The sequence below is a fragment of the Ochotona curzoniae genome, unplaced genomic scaffold, assembly GCF_017591425.1.
Source record: "Ochotona curzoniae isolate NIBS_2020 unplaced genomic scaffold, NIBS_Ocur_1.0 contig_64, whole genome shotgun sequence".
Classification (NCBI taxonomy): Eukaryota; Metazoa; Chordata; class Mammalia; order Lagomorpha; family Ochotonidae; genus Ochotona; species Ochotona curzoniae.
The window spans coordinates 40,509,476-40,535,537 of record NW_024466502.1 but is presented as its reverse complement, the minus strand read 5'-3'; the positions used below and the strand labels follow the sequence as shown (position 1 = coordinate 40,535,537).

Here is a 26,062-nt window from a genome sequence, read left to right as displayed (position 1 = left end):
ATAGATTATTGTGAGATTAATTCAATAGCATATGTGAAAATATGTTAATGTGTTCTGCAAAGAGAGTTGTTGGAAGAAATCTTTAAAAATCCATTGAGACTGGCATTACTGTACTATGTACCCTGCAGTCTTGTGGCATAAAACCTACATTCTCTGAATGGTGTCTGAACGACTGGAAGTGAGAAATCACAAGAGGCCTTACAGTTTAAAGGTTTTTATCTATTTACTTTTCAAAATGTTAAAAATTGATTAGCAATAATTGTACATATATTAAGACACAGTGTGACATTTCAGTACGTGTTTGCATTGTGTACTGATCAAATAAGTGTAATTGACATTTCTGCCATTGTCTTTGCTTTATGATTAAAATTCCTCTATTCGCTCAAAATACATACTAACTGAACTATAATCACCCCTCTGTGCTATGTAATACTAGAAACTTCTTACTTCTATTTTATTCTAATTTGGTGCCCATTAATCAAACTCCCTTTATCCCTCTCTCTAGTAATTACTATTCTGTGTTCAGATTGAGATTTAAAAAAAAAAAAACTCCCACCTAGGAAGAGCTTGCAGTACTTATCTTTTTGCCTGGCTTATTTCATTTAACATAAGTTCTCCAGTTCCATCTACTTTGCTGCCAACGAGATGATTTGTTCAGTTTAAATTGTGCAGGCCTACTCTTTTCTGAATACTCTTTGTGGACTAAAGTTACATAAATTTTTTAAAGTCCTGATCTTGAAGGAATTATGTTTCATTTCTGGTAGACAAGTAAAGTTTGACCATCCTGTGGTAGGCAACATGAAAGAGTGTTGTTGCCAAGAGAGCCAAGGCACGAGTGAGAGTTGGCAGGATTGGAGCCAGAGTGGAGGGATCAAGCAGTGCTTCTCTCCTTAAGTGGTGGTAACATCAGTGAAACAGCTTGTCTCTGGGTTCTGTCTCTAAGTTCTGACTCCCTTCTGTTGCTTTAAGTCATGAGGTCAACAGATCACTTCTATGCCTTTTGGCTCTTGCATGTTGGAATGGAAGATACGACAAAGTCGTGGAGTGAGAGGAGGAGGGGAAAACATGAATATGTATTGCTTGATTCAGTTCTGAAGTTTGAAGGTCACAGAGAATTGTATCTCAAGGATGTTTTGTAGTAATTTAGCATTGAGAGCTCAGAAAGGTCTCCTTAAGCCTTTCCATTTATGTCCTAATTTTCTTCTTCGTTTTTTTATAATGCTACATAGTTGATTAGGGTACAAAAGGTCAAGGGCTACAGGAAAGTGGATAAAACCATTGTTTTCACACTATTATCATCACTTTTACCCCACCTCCCCCCGTATCTGGGGTCAGGGAAGAAACAAAGGGAGAAGCCCCCCCCCAGCCTCCCACTCATCCCAGATCCCTGAGGTGGGGCCATTCACTTCCTCATTTTAAAACGCCTGGATCTTTAGTAATAAAACCAAATAAATTATGAAGAACTCACTGACAGCTAGTGGGTTTGATAAAGCTGGCCCTGGAAATAGATTTGTAATCCTGTCATGTTGGTGGGAGAGATGATGTTGATTGGTAAGTTCCTGGTTCATTAGCATGCTAGCAAGGGCTGCTGCCTCACGATTTACCATCAGATCCTTTGTTCAGCCAGCAATGGAGGTAGACATGGAAATGTGTCATTAATACCTATTGGGGATAAATGTTGTTTTCTTTTCCAAATGTATTGCTTTGGCAGTCTAAGTAATTATCATACAAGAGCTAACAATTGTAGTTCCAGTTTCAGAGAAGCTGATAAATTATGGCCATCTTGTTTGGAGAGACAGGACATATTTATCAAAAGGTAGCAGTTCTCAGTTTCACATTCTAGAGGAGCTGCTGAGTGACTCAGAGGAGGGCTTTTACAGACATGTTGAAGAACATTGCATTGGAGGAAGACTCCGGGGAGAGGGTGGGACCAGAACTGAGTGTTAGGAGGTGGTTAGGAAGGACTTCTGAGGGATACAGGAAGGATGGAACTAAGAAGAGCAGCACTGATGTGTCATTGGCACAGGATTGATGCCCATATGGTGAGGGTAGTATGACAAGAGCCATACACACTTCAACATGGAGATTTGGGGTGGATTCATTTGTTCATTTGTTCATTTGCTAAGGAAAATGAATTAGTATCTTGAAATGTTGGTGATGAGAAACTCAGAATACATCTTGAATTGGAGAGATTTGTTTGCTGCCTTGCAAAGAATGTGTATGCTTGGAGACTTAAAGAAAAGGGAGGGACAAGTAAGGGAAGAAATGAGAGGTGAATGTCCTTAGCAAGATGGCAGAAAGCATGGATAGAGGAGAGATTAATGAGGAAAAACTGGCTCTTCTTTTTTTGTTTCGGTGGCACACAACATTGCTTCAGGTCTGTGTTCCCACTAGACTCTAAGCATCTCAAAATAAAAGACTGTGTCTGATTCACTGCGCTCTTGTAGCCCCTGGAACTGCACCTGGTGCATGGTAAATCCTCAGCAGGTCCTTGTTGACTTTGTTGTTATTCAAAATGGGTTGGAAGTGAGCGATGAGGTGAAAGAAAAGTCAAGGAAGGCTCAAGTTCTGGAACCCGGGAACAGGGGAAATAACCTCCCTATTAACAGGAGAGGGGTCCACACAGCAGAAGGACCTCTGCGTCAGGATGTCCTGCAGCTCACACTGACCAGGCATTTGTGACGTGGAGCTGCCAAGGAGATACTAGAAGGGCTTATATTTTAGGAAGAGAAAAGCAAAAGGGCCTTGCTTCTAGGAGAGTGCTGGAGAATCTAGGGAAGGAAGGAAGGAGAATAGCCCGTGATTAGGACAAGCACATTCTTACCTCTCAAAGCCTGACTAAGTGCTCAGAAATAAAGAGAAATTACAGAAAAGACCTTAAATATTTGCTTAACAGAAGAGAATTTGCATAGATTAGTATTCCCTGACAAATAGTCCAGCCAGAGACCTTTGCTAGGACCTGTACAAATCATATCCCATTGGTCTGGCCCATGGCCTTGGAAGGCTGGGTCATAGGGGAGAGGCAAAGGATGGACTTTTCATCCCATCCCTTAGTTGTTAAGTTCAGAAGAGAAATGAATTATTGCTCAATTTGAATAACTCAATGAAGCAGCTCTAACAATGAGGAAATACAGAGGACTGAAAGTTAAAGCCCCTCTCACTATTATTCATATAATGTTCATTGTAAGTAACCATTCATTGAAGGTGGGTTTGTTTTCCTTCTTTTATTTTAGTTTAGATACACATATGCACACAGAAATTTTCTCATATTTTTTAAAAAGTATGTGTGATCTTTACATGTCTATTGCACATAAGCCAACCCCATACTTTTTGCAATTATTCAATGTTCTATTGATAATAACAATAATTAATATCATTTAAACATTCCCTGTGTATCAGATACTCTACTGTCATTAATGCTCAAGCCAATTATAAGCATAGTTATTTTCACTATCCCCATTTTAGGGAGAAGAAGCACCAAGATATTGAGTGAGTTTCCCAAGGTTACAAGGATGACAAGTTTTAGAGACAGAATTTTATTTCAGCCAATCTGATTGCAGGGTCTTTATCCTTACTTGTATCCCATAGTGTTCTCCTGTGGATGTATTTTATTTAAATAAGCATCATTAATGGAATTTTAAAAACCATTAATGAACTTTTATACTGTTTCAATTATTTCAGTTAATTATTTATTCATTGAACATTTTTTCAGTGCAGGTTCTTTCCCACATATGGGGCTGGGTATTGAGGATCCAACAGTGAATAAATTGGATAAAAATGTTTGTCCTTGAGAAGTCTATAGGAGGAGGTGGATCATGCATAACACAGATAATAAGGAAGAAACATAGTGGTGAAGACAGGAATGAGCCATTAGAAGTAGAATTGGAAACTGAGACCATGTTTCTATAAGGTCTTAATAAGAAAGTAATACTTGAGCCAAGACCTGCAGGAAACAAGGGTACCATTCACCACTGGGCTACTCACCATGCCCTGTTTGGGTAAAAAGTTTTCAAGGTAGAAGGAACAGAGTACAAACCAACAATGATGAGTCCATTGTGATTGGAGTGGTGTGAAAAATGGACACAGTAGTAGAAGGCATTGTTAAAGAGGTTAGGGCCCAGTACAATGGCTCAATTGGCTAATCCTCCCCGTCCTACCATATAGGTACTGACTAGTATCTCAGTTGCTCCTCTTTCCATTTAACACCCTGTTTTTGTAGCCTGAGAAGGGAGTGGAGGATGGCCCAAAGCCTTGGGACCCTGTGCCCACATGGGAAACCCCAAGGAAGCTCCTGGCTCCTGGCTCTGGATAAGCTCAGATCCAACTGTTGTGATCAATTGGGGAATAAACCAGCAAATGGAAGACATTCTGTCTGTTTTTCTCCCTGTAAATTTGCCTTTCCAATAAAAACATTTTTAAAAGGGGTATCATGGGTCAGATCATCCAGATATTCTTATAACAATTTCAACTCTAAATGGGATAAAAAAAATCACAGCAGAGCTTTGAATAAAATTGATACTATATCAGTAGTAAACTCTTGAGAACAAATTGAGGGAGTTGAGGGCAGAGATGGGGAGATCAATTTGGAAGCTCTTGCTACAATCTAGGCCCAAGAAGATTGTGGCTTGGAAGGTGTAAGTGAAGTGATCTCATACTGGAAACTTTTTGAAAGTAGAACACAGCCAGTTCAGCTGTACAGTGTAAGCTGAATGAATCAAGGATGATTCCTCTTCCCACATTTTAAGTCTGGAAAACCCAGAGAACATGCATACTGAGCACTCATTGGTTGGGACACTCTTTTCCTTCTTCTGAGAATTGAGACCCCGTGTCTTTTTTCTTGAGTTGTGTATCTTTCTGGAGCTACAAAAGAGTAGAACCTCTTCATGAATTGATATCTACTCTGCCAAACACTTGTTTTCACAACTTTCTGAGCTACTCTTGCATTTTCCCCCAAAGTAAACTTTCACACAACCATATTAAATCTCATTTAAAATGTTTTCTTGCGATTCTGATTGGAGTAACATTTAATTAATTTGGAAAGAATAGATATTATTGTGGTATCTACCTGTCTCATTGGGAAACATTTTATTTCTTTAATTTATTTAAAAAGCCTTTTTAAAAAAAGTTATTTGAAAGTTATACAGAGACAGGAATATGAAGATAGAAATCTTCCATCCACTGATTTACTCCTCAAGTGCTAAAATAGTTGGGACTGGACCAGGTTAAAAACAGGAGTCCAGAATTTATCCTGAGTCTCCCTTTGGATAACAGCAACCTAGGTACTTGTCACCTCCTGGAATTTCCATTATCAGAAAGCTGGACCCAGAAGCGGAGCTGGAACTTGAAATCAGTCAGTGTACCAAGAGATGTTTTAGCAACTGTGCCTAATATGCTCCTATAATAATAAAGATTGATCTTCTTTGATGTAAGTTTCTTATATTTATCATACTGTTTATTACTGATCATTACTGTAGCTATATAATATTTTTCTAAATGCCTGTTATTTCTTTTTTAAAACAAATTTTTATTTTGAATTTTGAATTAGGTGGTACAATCTTGTATAGGCTTGGATTTCCTCCTCCTCATTGCCTGTTATTTCTATATAAGAAAGCTATTTTTTTAAATACTTATTTTTGTTTGAAAGGCAGATTTACAGACAGAAGGAAAGACAGAGAGAAGTAGCTTCTATCTGCTAGTAGTCAAGTAGCCACAATAGCCAGAGCTGAGCTAATCTAAAGCCAGGAACCAGGAGCTTTTTCCTTGTCTCCCACACGGGTGCAGGGTCTCAAGGATCTGGGCCATTCTCTACTACTTTCCCAGGCCAAAAACAGGGAGTTGTATGGGAAATGGAGTAACTGGGACATGAACCAGCACCCGTATAGAATTCCAGTGCTTACAAAGCAAGTACTTCGGCATTGAGCCAACATACAGGGTGTGAGCTATTGCTTTTTAAAACTGAATTGCTGCCACATAATCACATGCAAAGATGTGCTCCAGATAATTTATAGTACTAAAGGCAAATAAGAAAACTTTTATGTTAATTCAAAATAATGTTACAATATATATTTTTGTTATAGAAATGGTAAAGGATTTCTTAAGCAACAAAAATATGAGTGAGACAAAATACATGGAATTCGGTTAAAACAAAATTAAAGTGTTCAGTTCAGTGAAAGAGACAAACAAGCAAATGAGAGATTGAAAGAAAAGCCTGTCAGTGAATAATACAACAAGTGCCAACAGCAAAATACATATGATGGACTCAACAAACCAGTAGGAAGAAAAGTAGTGACCCCAATAAGACATGACCATAAGACTTGAACTAGTCCTATCTGAAAAGCATGTTCACGCTTATTGGTAAACAGGTACAAGAAGATTAAAATGAGCTAACACTGCAATGAATAATAGATGAAAGCCTGTAGAATGGACAGTAGGATGTAGAGGACAGAAATGCCAGAGGACTGTCTGTGGGAGGGTGGTGGATGCAGCTGCGGAGAAGAGCACTAAGTCATTGCTTTGTCAGGTCATAGATCTAGATTTAGCCACGCAGGACCACAACCCAGCATTTCCTCACCATGCAGGTGCATAAGGTGATGTATGAAGATTTTCATCCTAGGGTTTTGATGAGAACTTGCAGGAAATTTGGTTGTTCATCACTACTGGATTGATGGAAACACAACATGTGTTACAGTGCAGTCATTGGAGGCAACACACCGAGTGATAACAACAGAGTTTGAGTGGGGGGAAAGGAAAGTGAAAAAAAAAGTAGAATGAAAAAGAATGAATAAATTAATGAACAAACTTGGGAATTTTGAGTTATTGCCAAAAAGAAGACTAAGAATATTTTGCCCCAACAGGCATACCAAGTCTTACGTATGACTACATTAATACAATCTTGAACAATCTTGGCATTATAGTACTGCAAAATTGACTTTCCTTAGTGTTCAAAGATATTATCAAGTATCTTCTCCTTAGTAATTGCAATGATCAGAGAATTAATTGCTTTGTTCTAGTAACTCCTCAGCAGGAGTAGCTGAATTATAAATATTAGACAGCAACAGAAGGAGTAAAGTCATATTGCTTTTACATGAACCACCTCGGGAGGAATGTCTACAGGGAAACACTCTTCCGACCATCACCTGTCTCTACCTATCCTTTCTTAATAATAGCTGGGAGAGCCAAGATGGTTCTTTGTTGTGAAAGAGATGGTGCAGTATTGGGGAAACTTTTCCAAAATAACATCTTTTCTAAGTAGAACCTCACATTTAAATGGAAATGGAGGAAATAGTTCTGTTGAACGGTAGTTGTGAGGATTTCAAGAGCCACCCCACATTCCCTTTTTTGTATTCCTCTAAACAACCTGGAATATTTTATCCATTATTCCTCACCATGGCCCAGACAAGTATAACTGCCATATAGCAAGAAATGAACTCAACAGGATGCAATCATAAAAATAACTTTATGTTTCCTCCTATGGCCCTTTCAAACCAACTCAGTGAGGTTGTTAAATCCAATAGATTTTCCAGTAACTTCTAGATTATAAAAAAGTCCTCAATCACTTCAAGTCACCGGAATAGTCTGTTTGGCAACTTAACGGTGAAGACAGTTGAATAGTAAAGCATCCGATCATCATTTAAAGTCTGAGTCTCTCCCTAGCCCAGTGCTGCTTCAAATTGAGAACATATACACGGGTGGGAGGGCAAGATGCACTCTTGTCTTCTGCTTGGCGCTTTTCCTTTCCTCTTCCCCCTGCCATCCACCTGCACTTAGCAGCCTCTGCTCCTTCCAGGGTTGGAGCTAAGGATAAGAAAAAGAAGGAAGGAATGGAGAAATTCTTCATAGAAAAGACACTATCGAGCACTGCAGATAATTCCTACTACATTTCAACTTATACTTCCTAAGTAAAACTTTTGCATCCCAAGATTTTTAAAATGAAGTAAATATAATATTATCACCAAATACTGGAAAAAAACAGATGACATAAAAAGCAAAATCATAAAATATAAATATTCACTTTAATTGTGAATAGTGAAGTGATGATCACAACTAAATAAGAAATTATACAGAATTCAGCAGAAATTTAGAAGATAATACAGAACGACCAGAGAAAAGTGTTCAAATGATGAATGGCTTGTTTGCGATAAGGAAAAACATCATGATGTATTTCATGCCAGCTACAGATGTATGCTGGGAGAATACTATGAAAATTTATGACAATTTCTGTAGATACTAAAAAGCAGTAAATAAACTTGACACTCAATCTTTAATTTAAAAAATGTATTTACTTAAGAGATAGAAAGAGAGAGAAAGCAAGAGAAAGTCCCCATGGGCTGGTCTATTCTCCGTATGTATACAAAGCGAAGCACTGGCCTCAATAGAATCTAGGAGTTCAGAACTCAATTCTGGCCTCTCACGTGGTAGCAAACCCAATTATTTGAACCATCACCTGCTGTCTACCACAGTCTACAGTAATAGTGGGATGCTGGAATTGGAACCCAAATTTGAGTATCAACCCGGGATACTCTTTCTCCTTCTGCAAGGTGAGGTACCTGCATTTGACATTCATTCTTGATTTTTAACTTCACGAAAAAAAGAAAAAAAAAACCCACACCCATAGATCACTGTTTTTTTTTTTTTAATTTATTTATTTTTTATTACAAAGTCAGATATACAGAGAGGAGGAGAGACAGAGGGGAAGATCTTCTGTCCGATGATTCACTCCCCAAGTGAGCCACAACGGCTGGTGCTGCGCCGATCTGAGGCCTTGGAACCGGAACTTCTCTGGGTATCCCACACGGGTGTAGGGTCCCAAAGGTTTGGGCTGTCCTCGACTGCTTTCCCAGGCCACAAGCAGGGAGCTGGATGGGAAGTGGAGCTGCCTGGATTAGAACCAGCGAGCATATGGGATCCCGGCACGTTCAAGGTGAGGACTTTAGCTGCTAGGCCATGCCGCCGGGCTCTGTAGATCACTCTTTAATCTTGTTTTTTAAAATACTAATTTAAATTAACGAAAATATTTCATGGATAAACTCTAGAAGCATGTCCACTAAAGTTAGAAGTAAGAGAGTATCCACTAAAAAATGCTATTACTTAGGATTATTCAGACTGAGGTGGTAGCTGCTATAGTTAGACAAGGGAAGTGTACATTGGAAAACACGAGGCCAATTTGTCTTCCTTGGCTTCAAAGATGTTTTTTAAACTTAGAAAACCAAATATCAATTGAAAATCTACCATAAGCCAAAGAATTATTTAGGGTTATTACTGCAAGAAAATCACACAGAGAAATAATTAAGTTCTACTTACATGTTCAGCAAGCAATTACATGTTATAATGGAAGACTCTGTTTTCAATATTAATAAGATAATTTTCCTTGGATAAACTCAAGTAGAAATGTGCAATGTCTAGAGGAAAAAAAAACTTTACAAATCCCTTAAGGTACCTAAAAATGATGACTTAGGAAAATGAAACAGTATGCAATATACTTGGAGATGGCAATGCCATAAACTAAAGAAGTTAATACCCAATAAGATGAACTATATATTCAAAGCAATCTCAGTGAAACAATTGTAGAGGAATCATCAGAAGCAAAAAGCTGATGTTTCTCTACTTAAATCCAATGTCCCATATTTAATACATCAGGTGAATTATTCTCGTAGTGTTTACACAGTTGGTGGTTTTTTAGATTCAGAGATACACTCACAAATGTTTAGTTGACTTTTTTAATGTATAGTATATACCCTTTTTTAAAAAAGATTATTCTATGTCTAGTTATGTATAATCCGAAAGATTTTTTTATTGAGGGGGCAATAGAAGAGAAACTTCTTTTTCTACCTTAATTTTCAGAAGTATCTGACATTTTTTTCAAGATTCATTTTTATTGAAAAGGCAGCTTCACACACACACACACACACACACACACACACATACACACACACACTGTATATCTGCAAGTCCACTCCCTTAATGGTTACAAAGGCCGAGCTGAGCTGATCTGAAGCCAGGAGTCTGGAACTTCTGGGCCTCCCATGTGGGTGCAGAGGCCCAAGCACTTTGGACATCTTCCCCTGCTTTCCTAGGTCCTTAGCAAAGAGCTGGAGCAGAAGTGGAGCCACCAGGTCAGGAATCTGAGCCTAGCTGAGATATCAACAACCTGTTTTCTGATGCTACTGCCTGTTTTCTCAGAATCCGCATCTGCTTTCTGAGTCTCTTATGATTTTTGTTCTTTATCTCTTAGTGGAATCCAAGAAACATTGAAATGGGTTATTTTCTGAGAATAGGGTAACAATGGTCGATTATGAGAATAACAGAAGTTGGAAGCATTAATTGAACACTTATTACATGGTAGGCATTGAGAAAAATGCTTTGCATGCACAGCTTAATTTACTCACTTCAAAAAAAATCTTACCCAAAAGTTTAGTTGAAATGTTCAATTGTGAAAATGAGGCTCAGGAAAGTGAACAGCTTGCCTCCAATGTGGTTAATATGCAGCCATGATAGAATTTAAACTGAGTAAGATACTCCCCCATGTATTGCCCTGATGCATTTCTAAATGAAACCTATTTCCATATCTTATGATACAGAATTTTATATACTTGTTTTTGAATCCTTACAAATGTGTTAAAAATGAATCTAATTTAATTTTGTAGTCAGCCACTTAAAGACTCAAAAGTCTAAAATGTAGATATCACCTTGAAAATTTGGCTTTCATTACCACAAAATGTTAAATTTCTTCCCTACAACCACTAGCAGTAGAAGCTTAAGAAAACTACATGACATTTCTACTGGTCTCAGGCTCTTAGGTATGTAATGAATGTTGGTTTGGCTTACCCATGACTCCTTTAAATCAAAGATATTTTTGTAACCTAAAAATTTAAAAATCAAATGATATCTATAAACACAATTTATGGAACTTGTTCTGTAGGAGCCAGCTTTGTAGTATTTCATGTTGAGCTGCCACTGGTAACACTGGTATCCCCAGTTGGGTTGTGGGTAGAGTCCTGGAAACTCTGCCTCTGTTCCAGCTTCCTGGTAATGTGCCTGGGAAGGCAGCAAATGATAGCGTAAATACATGGACTCTTTCCTCCTGTATAAGAGAGCTCCTGGCTCCTGGCTTTTATTCAGTCCACGTCTAATGCTTATGCACATTTTGGGGATTGAACTTGTCAAAGGAAAGTCCCTCTCTCCTCCTCCTGAATACCAATTTTTCTACCACTCTGCCTTTCAAAAAAAATTTTTTTAAGTTGTTTTGCAAACAATTTAATAAGTAGAGTTGTCCTAATGCATTTAAATCAAATGGTTTGGTATGTTACATAAATCTAAATGTTTTTAAATAAAATGATCGTGTATATTTCATAAATGTGGTTTGCCTTAAGCCATATATACAACTTTGTATGTAGATAAAGGTAGGTTTGGCAAGATATGTGTGGAAGACACTGGCCCTCTTCAAGTCAGTTCTGTCTGGCTATTCAATAAAAACCTTTTATTCAGCATGGCAATGTGCCCAGTTACACGTTCTAGCTTCATCATCACATATCAAAAGAATGAACATGTGGCAGAATTCTGGCCAATAAAATATGAAGGGACACTTTCTGGGAAGTGTTTTCTTTCATAATTTCCTCTTTCTCTACATCCTCTCTTCATTCTTCCTATCTAGAAGAAGAAAGCCTCAGGACCTGCAGGCATCTGTGACCCAGTAGACCAAAATCGCCTGCTAAGGATGGCAGAGCACCCTTACTTCCAAATTCTTCTATCACAATTGAACAATTTGTCATATTTTAAATCATCATGTACAGGGTTTTGCTGCCAAATTGATTCCTGGTTGATTTAACAGGGACTGGCTTTAGTTTACAATAGGAGATTGAAATACAAACTACTTTCCTTTTTTGTTCTCAGATTTAATTTTCTCTGAATGTCCGCCTATCTGATTGCTGAGAAATTCATCAGAGTCATTTCTGTAGTTCCTTGTCAGTTCTCTCAAAAATTCCAGTTTTATTGGATACTTAATAACCCCCAAACGGGGGAAATGCCAGAGCTTGGTTCACAATGGTGGTACTCATTCAACATTACTTATTGATTTTCCAGGTGTTGTATGAAAAATTGGATTACACAATGAAAATATGTTTCTTCTTTTTTAGCCTTTTGTTTTTTTAATTTTTTGTTTTTGATGATTTTTACGTAGTTGATTAGGGTGATTAGGGTCAAGGACTACAGGAAGGTGGGTGAGATTACAATTTCCACATTCTCTTTTTCTGCTTTCTGTATCTGGAGGAAGGAGGAGATAAGGAGAGAAGCCACATCCAGCTTCCCAAATGCCTCTGCACCCTGGGATGGAGGGCAGCCAACCAACAACACCCCAAAGTCCTCACAGTAGGGCATCTCTGAGTGTCCTGTTCATGAGGTTTTGATAGTTCAACAATTTTGAATTACTGCCTATCTTGCCACTTGGCTGAGTGATTTAAACACCTGCACCTCTGAGCAGACTTACCTGGACTCCGCCCCACAATGGAAATATTGTTAGCAACAAACTATGGCCAAGGCTTGGCCCTGAAGATCTGGTTGGGCTCCAGAACTGCAGACTGCCCCACTGAGTACTCACTTGAAAATCCATGCTCCCTTGTCTCCTGAGCTGTCCCCTGATCCCACAGAGGCATTCCCTTGCTCTCCTTCTAATGGAAACTTATAAGCCCTCATCCTAAGAGTTGATTTTAGATCCTTTAGTGTCCCTAGGGTTCAGAAGATTCTGATTGATCCACTTTAGGCCATTCTTGAACCTTTGTCTTTACAAACTTTATCTCTCAAGATCCTGGCAAATATGTTAGCACTATCCAGTCATAAAAATGGAAAAACTGAGACCCGGACCAAGGCTACTGCTATCCATCTAGAAAATGGCAGGGACAGGGTGTGAGTGTAGAGGGCGTGGCTCTAGTCCCAGCTCTGACCACTATGTTACATCACAGGCCCTCACCTTCTGCTTACTCTTGGATAGAGATGAATGGATCCCAATTCTTAAAAGTGCAGAACTGATCTGTTTCTAGGTGAGAGTGAGAAGCAGTATGAACTCTAAATATTTTTCTTGGTAACTGACTCTGTTTTGTATTCAATGCTGAAAAATGTTACTTTCAAAGAATCTACAACGTTGAGCTTCCTGTGCTTTTCTCATATTACATTGAGGATAGTCACATCTACCATGATTTTATGACTATGCTTTACCTGATTAAGATCCAGTGACAAGAAAAAATAGGGTATTACCTAAGATTTGTGGGATCTTTGGGGAAGATGTAATATTATAACAAGAAAATTGACACAGCAGTGATACTATTGCTGGCAAAATGAATTTTAATTTTGGTATCCCTAGATGCTGCCTACTAACCCCTAGGAAAATGTATTTCAATCTGGAAGAAATTAGGGACACTACCAACTATTATTAATGTTCGCTTTCCTTCTAATTGAAGCCTACTCCTGAAAAATGTTGTTTATCTCTGGGGAAGCATAATGCACTCAGCATAAGAACAAATCTTTTTCAAGAGAGTCAGTTATAGGGCTTTTTCTCACTTTTCAGTCACTCCACAATCTTGCTGGCTTATCAGCTCCTTTTTCTCTACTGAGTAGGGATGGTATTGCATGCATTTGCCTTTTCCAGTAAATCATCCTTTTGTAATTTGGTTTTCCTTCCATCTCAAATTCCCATCAGACAATCTTTACCTCTGGACATATTGTGACCAATTTCCCCCATAATTAATGCTGTGTCTGTCTCAGAGTCCATTTCAGCTCCCAAATGAAAATTGATGAGGCAGCCGACCACAAATAAGGATCACATGCCACTGATGAAACTCTCAGTCTAGTTTCCAGGCTACCATTCGAGTGCTGAATCAGTCACAAACAGTGGGTGCACTCTCTGGTCTTCTGCGATGTATATTGCTCAGATGAAGTGCCCATCAGTTGTCATTAGCAGACTTAAGCATGGGATTTTTTTATGACCCCTATATATGACCCTTTGTAACCCCCAGTGATTAAAGAGGTGTGTGTTACAGGGACCCACTCTGCAGCACATGATGAAAAAATGTCTAGATTTGACTTCTATTTGCTACAAACTGTGCCAAAAGTCACCAAGAGGAAGAAAGGTGTGCACTAGGTGTTCTGTATCCATTGCTCTGGAGTATGGCTGTCTAGGTGAGACAGCTAAGTACTATCTAGAGGACAAAGAAGCAAAAGCCTCTGCCCACTTCCTTTCCATTTCAGGCTCCAGGTTGGGAGCTGGATTGGAGGTTGAGGTACGGGTTCGAATGGTCAGGAACAAGGACTCATTCACTCATCCAGTATCTTTATGTGTTTCCCAGATGTTTTGGAAAGAATGGGAACATGTGCTGCCTAAGACAACAGCTCTATCCTTCGAAGGCTGGCAGTTGAAGGTTGGCGTGATGAGTCAAAGATGAGTATACAGAATATTAAATGCCACCAAAGAAGAAAACATCAGGTACTAGTCAAGAATGGAGTGTGTGTGTGTGTGTGTGTGTGTGTGTGTGAGAGAGAGAGAGAGAGAGAGAATTCTTCCAACTATTGGTTCAGTCCCCCAAATAACTGAAGTAGTCAGGGCTGGCTAGGGCTGAAGCCAGGAGCCCAGGGCTTCATCCAAGTCTCCCACACACATGGCAGGGGGAGGTTGCTGGATTGTAATGGAGCAGCCAGGATTTGAAATGGCACTGTGATAGGAGATGCCTGCACTGCAGATGGAAGTTGAGATCACTGAGCCACAGTGCTGACCTCCTAGTAAGTAATATTTACACCTACCATAATTCATAAAACATGATGACGATAACGATGATAGCATTGATGGGCTCAGTAGCATGCCAGAAGCAAATCCCAAGAGAAGAACAAAAATATAGTCAGAGAGATTTGGCTTGCCCAAGTTTCTCTGAACCAGAAATTTTTAAGTTCTTTTTGCATGGAACACTGACTCTGTGCAATTTCCAGCTTTTTAACTTCAGGGACATCAAAAAGCTTGGAAGGGATTCAAAGAACAGTAATAAAGTTTGGATGGGGCTGGCTAGGAGAGGTGGGCCAGCCGCCTGTGAACAGTACGGTGCCTCAACAATTGCTGGGGATGTTTATCACTACTCAGACCCCCTCAATTCAGTCCAAGGGATAAAAGCTCAGACCATTACTCACAGCCTGGCTGGTCCTGAGGCGGCTGTGTTGTTTTTGAAGAAGGTTTTGCAGAGCTCTGCTACAGGGTTCCTTCAAAGAAGAAGATTTAACAGCAGCTTTGCCACAAACTCCTCTTGCATCTTCCTGCTGGTCCACCCTTAAAAGTGGTCTAGTGACAAGAGGAGGGATGTCTCAGAATCTAGATTTGTGAATTTCCTTTGAGTACCATTCATTCTTATTAAGAGATGCATCCTGGAGTTGTTATACTTGAACATGCTAATAAAAGAATGAATTAAAAAATAACCACTTCATAATCCTGCCTTGAGTTTGACAGTGAAACTGTGACTGCATCAAAATAGCAATATTACAAAAAAGTTCTTCAGAATTTGTACTCAGAGGGCTGTGAATGCTTCAGGGCAACTGACTCCCCATGCACCTGCTTTGCCTGGGGAACAGCAGAGAACAGGCAGAAGAGCCTGTGGCCAGGAGATGGATATCTTCCTTCCCAGATGGAGGTTGCCCCTGCTGACCCTCTGCACAGCTGAGCCAGTGTCCGGTTGAAGAGGGTGCTCAGGAACATGGGAAGGGTTCCACGCCTTAGGAGTTTTTGTCCATATGCAGAAACTGCTATCTATATATTTGTTCCTCTACATCAACCAGTCCTATTAGTTTTGGTCCTGGGATCAGAACACTCTGGTCCAGGAATGGTGAAAATTGTCCACATATCAGAGGGAAAGAAACTGTTTTGGGCAGAGCTCCCTGCTCCCCACCTCACACCACACACAGTGATGCCGCCTCCTCTTCTCTCAAAAGAGAGCAAATTCTTTGCTGTGGTCTCCCACCCATCATCCAGTCTGACTTCTTTTTTGTCTCCCGTGTACCTTGCACTTTCACTCCTTTCATTGAATTCTGCACTGCTTCTTAAAGTTATTCCAATCCGAGTTTCTCAAAGTGAAAGATGAGTAAAGAAAGAAACCAGTGAGATTTTTCAAAAAAGTTATCCCAAGAAACTTGGCCAAGTCTTTGTTCACTAAAGTTCAGATCTTAGTATATATATTTTTCCTATGGGCTATTTTCATGGTGGGGAGATTTTTTCCCCCTAAACTGCATTCACAGAATGGGGGTAAAGACTATGACGCCTTGCTGTAACCCCAATAGAAAGTGTAGAAGAGGGGATGTTCCCCTGTGCAGCAGGCGTGCATTGAGAGCCCTCTGCCCATTCCCTCACTGGCGCCTCAGAGGAACACTATGCAATGCATGAGCGTCAGTAACTCTTTCTCAGGCTCCCAACACTAAGGTGACTCAAGCCCATCCTGTTTTCATTATTGCACATTTCTCTCCAAGGACACAGAAGCAGAGAGATAGGAGGTACTGTTGAGACCATCACAAGAAATTCGCCTGAAAAAATATCCAAAATGCGGTATGTTTTCTTATCTGATCTTTTTTTCCCATATTTTCAAGGAGTAGCAAATGGACAGAAAAATGAGCAAACAATAGATTATAGGTTCTATTTTATGCCAGTTTTGTTTTTTTAAAGTATCTCACGCGTCAGAAATAGAGCTCTGTTAAAATTTTGCTCTGAGCAATTTCCGTCTCAGGCTCAGTTATTTGGAGAACATGTGGAATTTTTACACTTATTAGTGTTCCCCTGCTTCATTCTCTAGGGTATTTGCATACTGTCACTCAGCAGAGCTCTCGTTGGGGTACACAAATTTCTACTTTAGTGGGCAACTAGAAGTTGAAGCAATTACTGCTTTTTCCCATTTAAAGAGGAAACAAAAAAGCACCAAGTAAATTTGTTGAGACTTGGGACTCACTGTCGCCCTCAGTAACCAAAGACCCTTCAGCAGTACATGTTCCCTTCATCTCACTTGACCTAAAAAGCTGGGGATTAGTGCTTTGTGATGTGCACTGGGACAGAGCATGAGAACTAAGTCAAGTGTTCAGTTGCTTCAGGTTGGAATTCTTGATTAACCCCTGCCCATGATCCCTGCTGTGGAGGCTTGCCACATCAGAGATAGATGTAAACTATCTCTAGATTATACTGTCTAATTAGACATCTGCGCAGCACTTCCCAGCCACCAGAACAATGGCAAGCTCAGAACTCAACAGAGATGAGAAAAGATAAATATACAAAGACCAAGAAATAAAATGGATAAGTCAGTTAGGAGGAGCACACACAGAAAGGTATAGTCATAGGCTGGCTCAGGTTGGGATTGTTAATCTCTGAGGACACTTGCAAAATACTGGGATGGGGGAGTTGATGAGAACATGCAAGAGAGCAAACCTGAAGCTGGAGTGATGTGGACAAGTGAATTGTAACAAAGTGAAGTGATTAAGGATGGATGGTAAGAAGTCCAACAGTCTACAGCAGAGTTCAGGAGGGACAAGTAGATATACTGACTGGAGGAAGGTAACAAAATAAGGAAAAGAATGAATTATCTATGAACACTGAGTTTAGGGGCAAACTTTCTATGTCCGTCTGTAATGTGGATTACCAAAACAAAATTCTGCAGTTAGACTGTGTTGTTCTTAACGGTGGGAATTTTCTGCTTACAATTCAGGAAGTGGGCAGGTCAAAGATCAAGGCAATTTGAATCTGCATATCTGGAACTGGTGAGGGTCTGCCTTCTGGTTCATAAATGATGTTACTGTGTGGTTGCGAGCTTCCTTGAGTATATTTTATAAAGAATAATTCCATTCCTGAGGCAGGTTTTCCCATAGATGCTTCTCCCCTAACATCATCGCTTGGGAGAGAAGATGTCAACATATGAATTTTGGTAAAGACGTATTTAGCTCATAGAGTTGACTTACACATCTCAAAATAGCCCGAGGTTGGCATTGCTGGATAAGAGCAAAGTACTACCATATAACCAAACTTGGAATGATGAGCTTTAGCCTTCATGAACATTTTCAGCTGTGACTATATTAAAGGAAAGATTGAAGGGATGTATAATAAATTTTAGGTGGATTTTAACACAATCTAGTTGGAATTTAAGTTTTATGAGTGAAAGTATGAATACTCAACTATTTGCAAGTATAACTGGTTCCTAACCATTTAGGTAACCAGGAGATGGCCACAGTGTCATTTGTTATGTTGGTTAAGGCAGACAGTAAATGTGGACCACCTTTAGAGAAAGGGCATGGCTTCCTGCCCCTGGGTCATAGGGTCCTTGGGAGAGATGAAGGTGGGATAAAGTTGCCAGGTGCAGGGAGCCACTGAAGGCATTAACGCAAGGAGGTGTTGTAAGTTACGCCATCTTAAAAATTTCTCTCTGACAAGATAACTATTGACATTGTATTGAGAGAACTGGCAGCAGGGCAGAAACTAGAGTGAGGCAAGTGAGGCATTCGTCCTAAATGTAAAACATAGGAAATGCCAAATTTTCAGTAGTCAAGATTAATGTTATTTCAATGCAGTACTTTAAAAGCCAATATTTATACAAAAAGTCATGTTGAGCTGAAAAGCAAAATTTTAAGAGAAGGGTGTCAGCAATGACATTTGGGAACACCCAGGAGAGCCTGGATGATTTAGAGATGGTATAACAGCTAACATTAGGTGACTAATTCAACGTGCAGAAACAGTGGAATTGAGAAGTCAATGATAAAGTCCATGTTTATGACTCAGCTCACCCCTGTCTGTCACCAGCCTAAGAGAAGTCAGTTTGGGGGCAGATACAGATGACCCCTGCTGTGAGTTTGTGACATGTGAAGTATACAAAGGAGGAGATCCATCTACTGTTTGGAAACATGAACTTCATGCTTGGCAGAAAACTCTGGTCTGGGCTAGACAGAGTAGTATGAATATGGCAACCTGCCCAGGGAGCAGGTGTAGAAAGAGAAGGGGACAACTGAACATAAAAATAAAAACCAGCCATGGCATTTATTGAGGCTTACTCCAACTGAGCAGGTTACAGGCTCTATCTGAAGGAATCCTCACCACATCTCTAAAGAACTACACAGTTAATGTGCTTATTTTATAGATGAGGTTGAGAAAGTAAATAACAAAATCAAGATACAAACTCAGGCGGTCTGAAGACAAGAGGGAGGCAGCCGGCCTCTAGAGTGCAAGGAAAGGATATTGTATCCCAGCTTCTTGGTTTATGTGCTGTCTAATCTTGGCCACTATTGTTATTTTTCCTGAGCCTTTGTTCACCCATGAAGTGAAAATACAAAGCAAGTCTCAGAGGAGTGCAGGGAAGGTGAAATGGGAAATGCCAATTGTCTGACACATAGCAGATGTCGGACACAGAGTAGGAAGAGCAGGTATGTATTGGTTAGTAGGGACAACCCAGGACCATGCAAATGTGTAAAGGGGGTTTGATAAAGAGAATGCTAAGGAAAGGAAGAGGATAAAGAGACAAGAACAGCACTAGAGATATAGGGAATAACCAGGAAGGAAGTGGCATCAGCTTAACAGATGTTCAATCCATTTGGCACGTATTGATGTTCTTAGCAGAAACAGTAACTTCAGTGGAGTGGTGGGCCATGATTTGATGGTGAAGGAGAGCAAATGAATCTGGCAATGTTTCCTAAAACTTGAAAAGAAAGAAAAAGGAAGGATGTTTCTTGAGAAACATGGGGAATGCTTTTCCCTCATCAAACGCCCAAAGTGAGAAAAATTGGGGCATTGCTTCCTCCTTCGGGAAATGTATAAAAACAATGTTGCTTTGAACAACTTAGCACAAAAAGAAGCTTAGTTGGTAGGGAAAAGCTGTGCACTGGTGAGACGGCATGGCAAGGAGAAAGTATCCAAGACAGAAAGCAACCCGAGCGGTTCCCTGACAAGTATAATCCATGAAAGGATGACTGTTAAGGTTAACTTGGCATGAAGAATATTCAATGATTTGAAAATTTTTTTTCTGAATACTTTTCATGACTATTGAAATCGTTTGCACATTTCTGGAGCTCTGAGAACACAGGGCATGGTTGTATTTGGATCACATGTGGCTAGCAGATGGTGCTACCAGACTTGAGCCCAGTCTGATGCAGAGCCAGTGTCCTGCCCCCACCAAACCACATTGCTTTTGTTCACAAGTACAGCTTTTGGTTTGCACAAGTAGAGTAAAAAGAGGAACTCTTTTGATTTTAGTTGTGAGGATTTCAAACTTAGTTCCACTAAGGATGATGAGAAAAGTTTCCAGAGAGACAAAAGATTAGGGAAAATTTTCATAATGCTAGTAAGATGGAAAAGGATTTTATTTCATTTGACTTATTTAATAAATCATTGAAGACTATATGTCATGCAGAAATTGCAGTGTCTTGTTCAGGCTGAACTGAAACTGTTTGGGTCACCTCAGTGAAACCATACCTTCTGGACTAGAATTAGATTCAGCAACATGTACCTGATGTGCCCTTTGGGAAGTGTGCCGTTTAATGTAAGAAATGGCATTTCATCCAGGTCCACTCATTTGCATACTTGTGATTTCATTAGCATATATTTTCCTGTGCTGTGCTGTGGAAATACATTCACTTATTTTATTCCCTTTTTAAATTTCCTTACACTTGCTACAATACCAAACGATGTAGAGGACCCAATATTGAGCAGAGTGTTCTTGTTAGAAATGAAGACAGCTATGGCACTTCTTTGTCCAATGTGCCATTGGACTGTTTTTATCCATTTAAATGTCTTGAGGATATATTGCTCTACTTCCTATTCCCATAGCATCACTTTAAAGCCAGGTTTTCCCTAACTTGTCTCCTGGCCTCTAGCTTGCATCCTCACACCCCATCTCTTTCTTCCTGAATACTTTCATACAACACCACTTACCCAATGCTCAGTGGCCTTCCCAGTAGCCTATTGGCATTGTGTAAATAGATTTATTTGCGAGACAAAACAGAGAGGAAAAGAGAGTGTGAGCTCTCATTCACTCATTCACTACCTAAGGGTCTGCAATGTCAGGATCTGGGCCAGAGGGAGCCTGGAGCTAGGAACTCAGTCTGGGTCTCCCTCACTAGTGGCATGACCCAACTTCTTGAATGATCACTTGTTACCTCCCAGGGTCATGTGCCAGAACTTGGATTCAGGCACTTCGGTGTGGGATGCAGCCATTGTAACTGCTAGGTCAAGCACGATCTCCTAGAGGCACTTTTGTAGTGCCTCCAATAAACTTTATTCTGTTCCAAGTTCTTAACTTCTCATGTTGTGAAGGTGCCAGGATTAAAAATTGGGTTCATTCTCTTCCTGAAAAGAAGGAAGACCTTCAAAATTCTGCCTTACTCTGCCTTACATCTTCTAGGAAGCATAAGGACTTGCCAAAAGTTCATGGAATGTGAAATTAAATGAGCAGAGTTAATTTAGGTGCTAAAATGGTGAAAAGCCATGCATCATTTTTTTCCAAAAGATGCATTTTTCCATGAACAGTTTTGAAGAAGGAGGAGGAGGAATGGAGAAGAGAAGGAGGAGAACAAGGGACTTTTTGAAAGGATGAGTTTTGTGAGGGTTTATAGAAAGTGGTTGAAAGGGATGCCTCTAGACAGCATTCTAAGTTGAGATCAAGGTCACTAAAAAGTAGACATGATTTGAGGTCAGATGCATGGCGAGGAAATAAAAGCTGAATATGAAAGGAAAGTCATGACATGCAGAAAAACTGAGTGAAATGGTTAGGATTTTGATTTAACTGTTTTAACAGTAACTGAAATAATAGTAATGGAAATAAAGGGTTTATTCTCTCACAAAATAGAAGTCTGGATAGGAGCCACTCAGGAGGATGGAGGTGATTTATGAGGTTCCAAAGGGGCCTCATTCTTTCTGTCTTGATGCCACCATAGCCATTGTCCCTGTCTATATGTGAAAAACCGAGTCATGCCTTCACCTCTAAATTCCAGCCTAATAAAACAGAGAGGAGGAAGTTGAGAGTAAAAACTTTGAATTGTGCACATCATTCTGTGCCCCTTCTACATACATAGCATGTGCCTAGTGGCAAGGGAGGCTGGGCAATAGATCTAGGTGCCTAGGTCTATCTCAGGCAAAAACCCAGGGGCAAATGTTACTGTAACAAATTGAGGGAGCATTAGAAGTCTTTTCCCTCACACTGAAGTTCATAGAAAAGCCCAAATATCAGCAAGCTTGAGTAGGCTGTAGAATTATCTGCATTCACATGGCAGAGATGAGTGAGGTTTTCTGAGTTTTAAGGGCAGCAAGAAAATAGAAAAGAAAAGCTTTGATGATAAATCTGTGTATTGGGGAGGATTGATATTGTATTGTAGCAAGTCACTAACTGGCCCTGTTCAGAGGTCAGCAAACTTTTTCTGTGAAGAGACAGATAATAAATATTTTATGCTTTGTGAGCCAACCTTACTCAAATCTTTTCAATTCTGCTGTTGGACTGTAAAAGCAGCCTCAGCAATTCACAAGCCAATGGGCATGATTATTTTCCAATAAAATGTTATTTATCAAAATAGGCTGAATAGCAGACTTGATCTGTGGGTGATAGTTACCAACCCCTGCCTTAATCTATTGCTTTCAAACTACTGTTCTCTGTACCTGATATCTGGCCCTATTAAACATAATCCTTCCAGCCATCATGCAATTATGCAACCAAGTATTTCTATGCTAGGACCTGGGATACAAAGGAAATGAGATATAGTGCCTAAACAAATGGAATTTATCATTGAAGAAGGAGGTAACACACAAGCAGTGAAATAACAAAAGTTACTGCTGAAAATAGGTCTATGGGGTGGATTCTGTAGGAAAACAGGAAAGGTAGGTTGGCTTCCTAGAACTTTGTAGAAATCTGAGAATTAGTTGACGGATACCTCACTGACAACAGAAGAAAGGGAGATCATCTAAGATGAGGGTGGAAAACAAGAAAACTTAACATGGTCACAAGAATCCATGGAACAATGTAGTCAGGACTTAAGAACTATCATGGATGAGCCATTCTAGAGAAATTTTCTGTATATATATATATACACATATACATGTGTATATATGTGTACATATACATATGTGTACATATACACATATATATGTGTGTGTGTGTGTATAGTATATATAGCATATCTATCTATACATAGTATATCTATCTATATCTATATATGTATATATATCTATATGTCTATACCTATTTCTAGATGTATAGGAGATATATATGATAGTCATTGAGAATGATATGAAATAAGCAATGATAGTATCAGATTTGAGTGTTAGGTTTGCAGGAGTCCATGGCATTGATGGACAGGTAGATAGGTAGAGAGGGGGATTGGAGCAGGGAAGAAAGTGCAGATTATCAACTGTTTAGATAGCAACGAGTGAAAAGACCTGAAAGTAATGTCTGGTGATGGGTCAGGAATAAGAGAACAAGCTCAAAAATTTTATGAGTTTGTGGTGATTTGAATTGTTGGTTTGTTAGAAGCAAATTGTGCAGAGAGAAGGAAGAACTGGGAGTGATTGTTAGAGTTTTGATTTGAGTATGCTGGGGGATGCCAACAAAACAGGTCAGGGGATGCAAACGGACTAGATGTGGGGATTTGGATTCATACTTTGTATGCATTTGATGTGATTGCAGAAAATCCAGGTGGACTTTCCTATGCAGTTGGATGTTCATGTCTCTTGCTGGAGGGAAATTGGCCTGGGAAAGCATACTTACACAAAGATGTAGGAGCTTATGGAAGTGATTAGACTTTTATGTTCTGGAATATATAAATTACAATTGAGTAAGTACAGAAGTCAAGAGAAAGGTAAAATATGGAGATGAGATGTAAAATCAAGCTGAAGTCATTTTGTGCTAACAGTAGGTTTAAAATTCTACCCTGGCATTCCTAATTGTCAATGCAAAGAATGAGGCAGTTGCTTGAGCCACTCAGTCTATGGGACAAAGCAGCAATCTTTTAGGGGAAAACATTTTGTCTGAAATGGAGATTTGAGAATTTCTTGTGTGACACGGTGAGACATTTCTCTGACAATTTTCCCATAAAAAAGTAAAATGAGTTTCCTTGGACTGTTTTTTCTATGGTTTTCAAAAGGGTCAAATTGTAAAGGAAGGTTGTACAAGAACAGTTTTATATGGGTCCAGTCATTCACAACTCATTCATCACCTTCACGAAGTCCATAGATCAATAACTCTTCTAGGTGATCATGATAAAAACCTGGGTCAGGTGGAACCTAAATGACTTTCCTGTTCTTACAGCTGGCAATGTAAAATAAGCGATGATCGGATAGGCTGTTGTCTCAAGACAAAAAAAAAAATTCTTCTCTTAGTTTGTCAATTTTGTTTTACTTTAGTGCTGTATAGTTTCCTTAACTAAGGTCAGTGTGGTAATGTTAGTATTTTCAATGTCACTAGGATTAGCCCATAAAAGACTTTCCTGTTGAAAATGTTAGAAATAGATCAGCAGGATGTTGTGGCTACAGCCGTCATGTGGAACGTGGGAATGGATTTGTTCTGCACTGTTACGATCCAGGACTTTTTCAGTCTCTGAAAAGGGGTGAGCTAAGTAAACTTAGAGTCTGAAATAGGAAAGGAGAGGACAGTCTAACTCAGAACATGTTTGCCAGTTTTTTCAGCTCAAAAGGAGCATCCCTCAACAATATGTTCCCTCATCTGACTCCAGTTTTCTTCTTCATATCTGAGCAGAACAGCATCCCTTAACTGAACGTGGGGAAATTCTAGAGGCATTTCAATGACCTGCATTGGTTCTTTATCACACTTCAACCTCCAATACCTCCAATCATATTCTTGCATGATTGGGAAATTTTGCAAATTGAGTTAGGTTTGAGGTTAAAGGGCTATCTAAACGAGATGGTATAGACAGTGGGTCAAATGAATCTGACTAAACATTTTACTCCTCTTAAAATCAGGTTTTGATGACTAATATCTTAAAAATTCTAAGATGAGCTAGAATTATTCTAACTTTTTAAATAGACAAAATGAAAAAATAATCAAAACCCCCAATAAAGTCTTACTATCCTACAGAAGTAGTATTTTGGCAGGATTTCAGGAACATCCTTCACACAGTTCATGTGCCATTCTGTCCCAAAAGACTCTATGCCATATGTGTCATGGACCTCATTATGATAGTCGCCATGTGACAATCTTGATGAGTGGAGACTTGAGGTTGACTATGTCAGCCAGTGGACATTGGGAGGGTTGCATCATTCTTGGATCAGTGAAATCAACAGCATTTCTGAACTATCCAAACCACTTGGGCAGAACTTGCAGAATATGTACACATTAGGACTCCAGGTTGATATGAGGTAGCAGCTCCTCATACCTGGGTATTTGGAAAAGTCATGTGTGGCTACACCCTTTATCTCTCCCTTTTCCCCAGAAACCACAAGAAGAAATAGCAAATTTGGGGCCCAGCACAATAGCATAGTGGTTAAAGTCCTCGCCTTGTGTGCCAGGATCCCATATGGGCTCCAGTTCTAATCCCGGCAGCCCTGCTTCCCCTCCAGCTCCCTGCTTGTGGCCTGGGAAAGCATTCGAGGTTGGCCCAAATCCTTGGGAACCTGCACCCATGTGGCAGACCCAAAAGAGCTTCAGGCTCCTGGCTTCGGATTGGCTCAGCTCCAGCTGTTGCAGTCACTTGGGGAGTAAACCATCGGCCGAAAGATCTTCCTCTCTGTCTTTCCTCCTCTCTGCATATCCGCCTTTCCAATAAAAATAAATAAATCTTAAAAAAAAAAGAAATAGCAAATTTGGAAACAATGAGTTCACCCAGTTTTCCTCAAACCTCAATCCTTCCCACCCTGATCAGCCATGTAATCATTATTTTAAAAAAGTCTTCATGCATCCTCAAATACTCTTTTAAAAACTATGTAAATGAAATAGTTTATTACACCTGTATATGAATATTACTCAAATTCAATTATATAAGCATAGGACTATATCTATATCTTATATATTACTTATATACAGCTTTGTGTATATTTACTTTTATATATTTATATTTTAATATACACATTTATTATTTACAT

General features: G+C 39.5%; 1 long non-coding RNA gene across 2 annotated transcripts in view; it reads left to right on the top strand.

Annotated features, from left to right (window-relative positions):
• Window positions 1-26,062, top strand: part of LOC121163670 — a 272,948-nt gene that overhangs the window by 27,810 nt on the left and 219,076 nt on the right. For both annotated transcript variants that reach the window (XR_005884935.1, XR_005884934.1), the window contains one exon: window positions 14,334-14,470. This is a non-coding gene — a long non-coding RNA (uncharacterized LOC121163670). The remainder of the gene's footprint in view (window positions 1-14,333; window positions 14,471-26,062) is intronic.